A 6,034-nucleotide genomic window follows, 5' to 3' on the forward strand; every position below is an offset into this window, starting at 1 on the left:
TCAAAATAGAAGAGAGAGGTGGCTGCAGAAGTGAATTTTCCCAATTCAATTGGACCCAAGGGTTCTGTTATCCAAGTAATAGGTAAGGGTGATAATAGTGATATTGATAACTAGAATCATCCTCTCCCTCGTGAAAAAAGAAAATGCTCGATTACCTCTTAGCACTTTTGTTTTGATATTCTTACGAAGTATAAGTTTTACTTTTTTGAAAGAAAAATAAAAGTACTACTATAATTACTTTTACTATTCTTAAAAGGAAAATATAAAACTTTTTTATATTTAGCTAATCTCTTTCCAAGAGGAGTAATTTTTGGAATTCTATAAATAGAAGATCATCCCTTCTCATACAATATCACAGTAGCATCCACAATGTAGGTTTTAAAGAGTCTTATTTAGAGGGAGATTTCTCTCAATAGTTTTATGTTTTATCTAATATTAATTTTCATGAGTAGGTCAATTGGTCAAATAATATTAGTAATATGTTTTTTTTTAGTATATTTTTATTTGTCGTCTGAATGCACGCAAAGTAGGTGAATCAAATTACGTCAAGAAAATCAAGTCAAAAGGGGAGATTTGTTAGGGTTTTGCCCCGATTTTCTTACCAAATTTAAGTTTTACTTTTCTTGAAAGAAAACTAAAAGTAATACCATAATTACTTTTATTATTCCTGAAAGGAAAATATAAAACTTTTTCATATTTGGCTAACCTTTTTTAAGAGGAGGTTTTGAAACTCTATAAATAGAAGACCCTCCCTTCTTATAAAATAACATAGTAGCATCCCCAATATAATTTTTAAAGAGTCTTATTTAGGGGAAGATTTCTCTCATATAGTTTCTATTATTATGTTTTGTAGTTTAGTTTTTTTTTTTTGTCATCTAAATTATCATCTCCATGTTTTGCACTTTTAAGCTTCTGCACGACGCTCTCTCGATTTCAAACCCAACATTACCTACTAAATTTCTATATTAATTCTTGACTTTCATGCTTTCCTATCTAGGATTATGTCTTCGGTGAGATGGAAATGTGCCATGTCATGTCTAATCACCTCTCTCCATTTCTTTCTCGATTTACCTCTACCTCTCCTTGGACCTATCATTTTCAATCTCTCACGCATCCTTAGTGGGACATCTGTGCTCCTCCTATTTATATGTCAGAATCATCTCAATCACGAGTCTGCCGAAAACTTCATTTTTTTCTTTTTCCACATATTGTCCACCATTGAGCCACCCCACTTTGTTTCGTATATCATTACTTCTAATTTTATCTCTCCCGATATACCCGTACATTCATCAAAGCATCATCATATTTGCTAAATTCATTCGTTGAATCTGTGAATTCTTGATAGAACAACACTCTGCCACTATGCCTTTTCTAAGATAGTGAACACCATATATTGATCCCTTTTTTATCACTGTACTACTCTAACAATCTCCTTATAAGATGAATGACTTTCGTAGTTGGTCATCCTGAATCCAAATTGATTCTACGTTCACCATTCTCATCTCCACCACCCTATCCTAAACTTTCATAGTGTGGCTTAGTAGTTTAATACTGATATAGTTATTGCAATTTTAAATATCACTCTTATTCTTGTACAACGTAATAATTGTAATCCATCTTCATTCCGCAGGAATTTCAATTATATTTAAAAATGACATTAATTGTAGTGAATAAATGTGCAATGTTTTTTTTTTCAAAAAAGAGCACCAGATTAAATAGTTGTGCACAAATAAGATACCTATTTTAGACTTGAGTAATCTTTGTAGTTAAAGTGAATTGGTTTGATCCAAATTATTTTGTCTCTATACTTTTAACGTCATAATCCATAAAGTTCTTGCGCCTCATAAAATGGTGTAAAAAAAAAAAGGAAAAATAAGGTCTTAACGGGAAACATGAATGAAAATGGTATCTATCATATTTTCTTGGTCAATAAATTTCACATATCGATTAAACTTTAATAAACTTATAATAGAGGTAAGCCTATTGCACAATTAGAATATGTTAGAGCGATTTCGGTGCTTAATATTGTTAGAATTTTTGTCCCCATTTTTTTACTAAATTTAAGTTTTATTTTTTTTGTAAGGAAAATAAAAGTAACCATAAATACTTTTACTTTTCGTAAAAGAAAAATATAAAACTTTTCCATATTTGTCTAACCTCTTTCTTGGAGGAAAGATTTTGGGCATCTATAAATAGAAGACCCCTCTTTTCATACAATAACACAATAACATCCACAATGTAGTCTTTTAAGATTTTCGTTTAGGAGGAGATTTTCTCTCTTATTAGTTTTATGTTTTTAGTATTAGGTTTTATATGTAGGCCAATTGGCCAAATCATATAATAAAATTATGTTTTTAGTATTGTTTTTCATTGTCATCTTATTTATTGTCTCATAGTTTGCAACTAATAACTTCCGCATGACACCCTCTCGATTTCGAACCCAACAAGTGGTATCAGAGACTATAGTTCAATGGTCCAATGGTGTGGTGAGACGAGATTAAACAGGTTCAAAGCGGTTTCAAAATCGAGCTGCAATTTGGATGATAATGAAAATTTTTGTCAAACTACATGTGGAGAAAAAATTTCAAACAAAATTTCAACAATCCTGCTGCTTATCCATCTTTAAAACCAAAATCAATTTTCAACTAATGTTTATGGGCTTCAATTTTCAACCCATACTTGCTTTAACGCTTGGGATCCTTTCAACTCGTGCATTTATTTTTAACGCATGAGCTCCACTCTTAACCTGTGCTCACTTTCAATGCACAAGGCTCTACTTTTAATCTTATCAACCCATGCTTTTATTTTTAATGCATAGGGCTCCAGCTTTTAACCCATATCAAATTTTAATAATGGTAAGCAACAGTGGTATATGAAGATCGTTGATATATGAAGACCGTGTGAAGAAGAAGGATCAAGAATATTTTGCCAGAAAATCAAGCCAAAAAGGGAAAATTTGTTAGGACTTTTGTCCCGATTTTCTTACTAAATTTAAGTTTTACTTTTTCTTGTAAGGAAAATAAAAGTAACCATAAATACTTTTACTTTTCCTGAAAGGAAAATATAAAACTTTTCTATATTTGGCTAACCTCTTTCTTGGAGGAAAGGTTTTGGACATCGATAAATAGAAGACTCCCCTTCTCATACGATAACACAATAGCATTCACAATGTAGTCTTTTAAGATTTTTGTTTAGGGGGAGATTTTCTCTCTTATTAGTTTTATGTTTTTAATATTAGGTTTTATATATAGACCAATTGGCCAAATCATATAATAAAATTATATTTTTAGCATTATTTTTCGTTGTCATCTTATTTATCGTCTCATAGTTTGCAACTAATAACTTCCGCATGACGCCCTCTCGATTTCGAACTCAACAAATATGTGCTAATGGGTTTTAAACTTAATAAATGATGTAGGTACACTAGTAAATTAAGTGAGTACTGAAATCAAGTTACAATGAGTCATTCAAGATTTTTTTAAAAAGTCAATGAATTAGGGATTGTGCCGTGAACTTTTGTATTTCAAAGGTCTATTGGTGCTAGTTCGATCAAATGATAAGGTGAATTATCTTTGATTTGTATGTATGTGTATGAGACAAAATTCGCGTTTGAAAAAAAAGACGAATCAGATCATGACACGTGATTATGTTGAAACAAGAGAGACATTGATCATTCTCAGCCCGACACAAAAAAATCATGAGAGTCGTAACCCTAAAGTGGCTTGCACTGGTACTACCTCGGGCGTTTTAAATGTTTATTGTTTTAACTAATGCAGGGGGAGGCTTAAGCCTTGAGCTGTCAGGGCGTAAGCTCCATAGAACTTTTGTTTTTAATATTTTATATATTAGTATATAAATAAATTATAGAAAATAATTGATGATCTTTAAGAGTTTGCAAAATAATTCTCAAATGGTCTGCATGCTCATCTTCACTCCGAGAATAGACGAGGATGTCATCTATGAAGACAATGACAAACATGTCCAAATACTGCTTGAATACCCTGTTCATCAAGTCCATAAAAATTACAGGAGAATTCATTAATCCAAAAGACATAGCACCAATTCATAGTGACCATGCCAAGTTCTGAAGGTTGTCTTTGGAATGTCACATTCTCTGACTCTGTGCTAATGATAGCCGAATCTAAGGTCTATATTCGAGAAGCAACTAGCACCCCAAAACTGACTGAACAAGTTATCAATACTAAGAATGTGATACTTATTCTTGATCTTGACTTTGTTCAACTGACGGTAGCAACTCTGATTCTGCATTCAACTGAGGCATAATATGAGTGTAACTAATCCATGCCAAGAATTACAATCAAAATTAGTCATATCTAACTCTACTATATCAACTGTGGTGATTTTTTTTGGAAACTGAGACTGGGTAATTTCTGTATACCCGCTTGGCTATAACTGAGTCACCAACATGAGCAGAGACTAAGATAGGTTCTAAAAAGGTTTCAGGACTGACACCACAGTCTGCTGTGATGTAATAAGTCATGAAGAAAAGTAGCTATGCATATACATATATATATATGAAAGACTCATAACATACCAGTGATAACGTCTGGTAAACCCTTCTGAACCTGATGAGAAGACAAAGCATGGAAGTAGTTCTGGCACTGACCATCACCTGCACTAGTAGAACTACCCTGTTGATCTAGGTGACCTGAATGGGCGGTTGAAGTTGAGATTGAGCCCTATTACCCTTATCTCCACTTCCAGCTAAGGGGCAATTCTTCAAATAGTGGCCCATCTGACTCCATCCAAAACAACCCTTCTTGCTAGCAAGGTACTTACTTGGATGATTCTTACCATACTTAGGACATGCTAGAAAAATGCAGCTTCCTGTAACATTACCCTAAGACTTAGATCTTGATGCCCTATTCTTCTAGTCATACCGAGGCTTAGGGGATGGAACACTAGCTGAAGAAGGTTCTTGAGCTGAAGATTGTAGCTGAAATTTAGAGCGATTACCACACCCTACCTATGTTGATAGTAATTAAAGTTACCTAGTCTTTCCCTCTTGTTCTCCCTCTCTTTATCTTTTATCTTCTTTTCATCTATCTATTGGGCATGAGTCATAAGTCTGGAGATATCTATTTCTCCAATAAACATGGTGGTCCTGCACTCCTTAACCACCAATTCTGAGACACCATAAACAAACTTGCTAATTTGAGCCGTTGGCTCCACAACCATCTCTGGAGAATACTTAGAGAGCTGGGTAACTTTTAGAGTACTTCTTTGCAGACATATACTTACTTTAGGTTGATGATCTCTCTAACCTTAGCTTTTCTCAACTCATGGGGAAAAATATATCTAGAAATCTTCACAAACTCATCCCAGTCAACTAGGCTTACATCACACATCAACTAACTTCCCACTACTTAAACCATAGCTGAGCCACCCTTTTCAATTGATTGAAGGCCAAGTATGCACTCTTAACTGGTGTGATACCCATGATCTGAGAGATTTTCTGTACCTCATCAATTAAGTCCTGTGGATCCTTACCCATCTTCAAATAATTAAATTTTGAAGGGTTCATTTGAGTGAAGTTTCATACTCTAAAAACAATTACATTATCGTTTGGGTTCATAGGTGCAACCATTTGCTGATTGACCTAGTTGTTCATGGATTGGGAAAAAATCTAAAACCAACCCTAAATTTAGTATGCACAACTTGCTCATCCAAGGGATCTGCTAGTGCCGGTGGAGCTGGCTAACTTTCGTTCTTTCTTTCTTTGTCTCTTTTAGGAGATATTTCTATAAATGTGTAAAGCAAAAATTAGAAGGATAAATATATTTTGTACTCTATCACATAATATGAACATGAAAGAAGTGAGTTTTTTCTAAAACATTTTACAGCCTCACTCTTATAAGCGACTCTACTTAACACGACTTTTAGACTCCCTAGGATACCTTAAACCTGATACTCTAATATCAAGTTTGTCACGACCTGAGTTTACACCTTGAACGTAATACGGTGCTTAGAGTCATAAGTGACTACATGCTAACCCATGGCATGCCATAAAACT

Source organism: Capsicum annuum, chromosome 4 (assembly GCF_002878395.1).
Source record: "Capsicum annuum cultivar UCD-10X-F1 chromosome 4, UCD10Xv1.1, whole genome shotgun sequence".
In the NCBI taxonomy this organism is placed as follows: domain Eukaryota; kingdom Viridiplantae; phylum Streptophyta; class Magnoliopsida; order Solanales; family Solanaceae; genus Capsicum; species Capsicum annuum.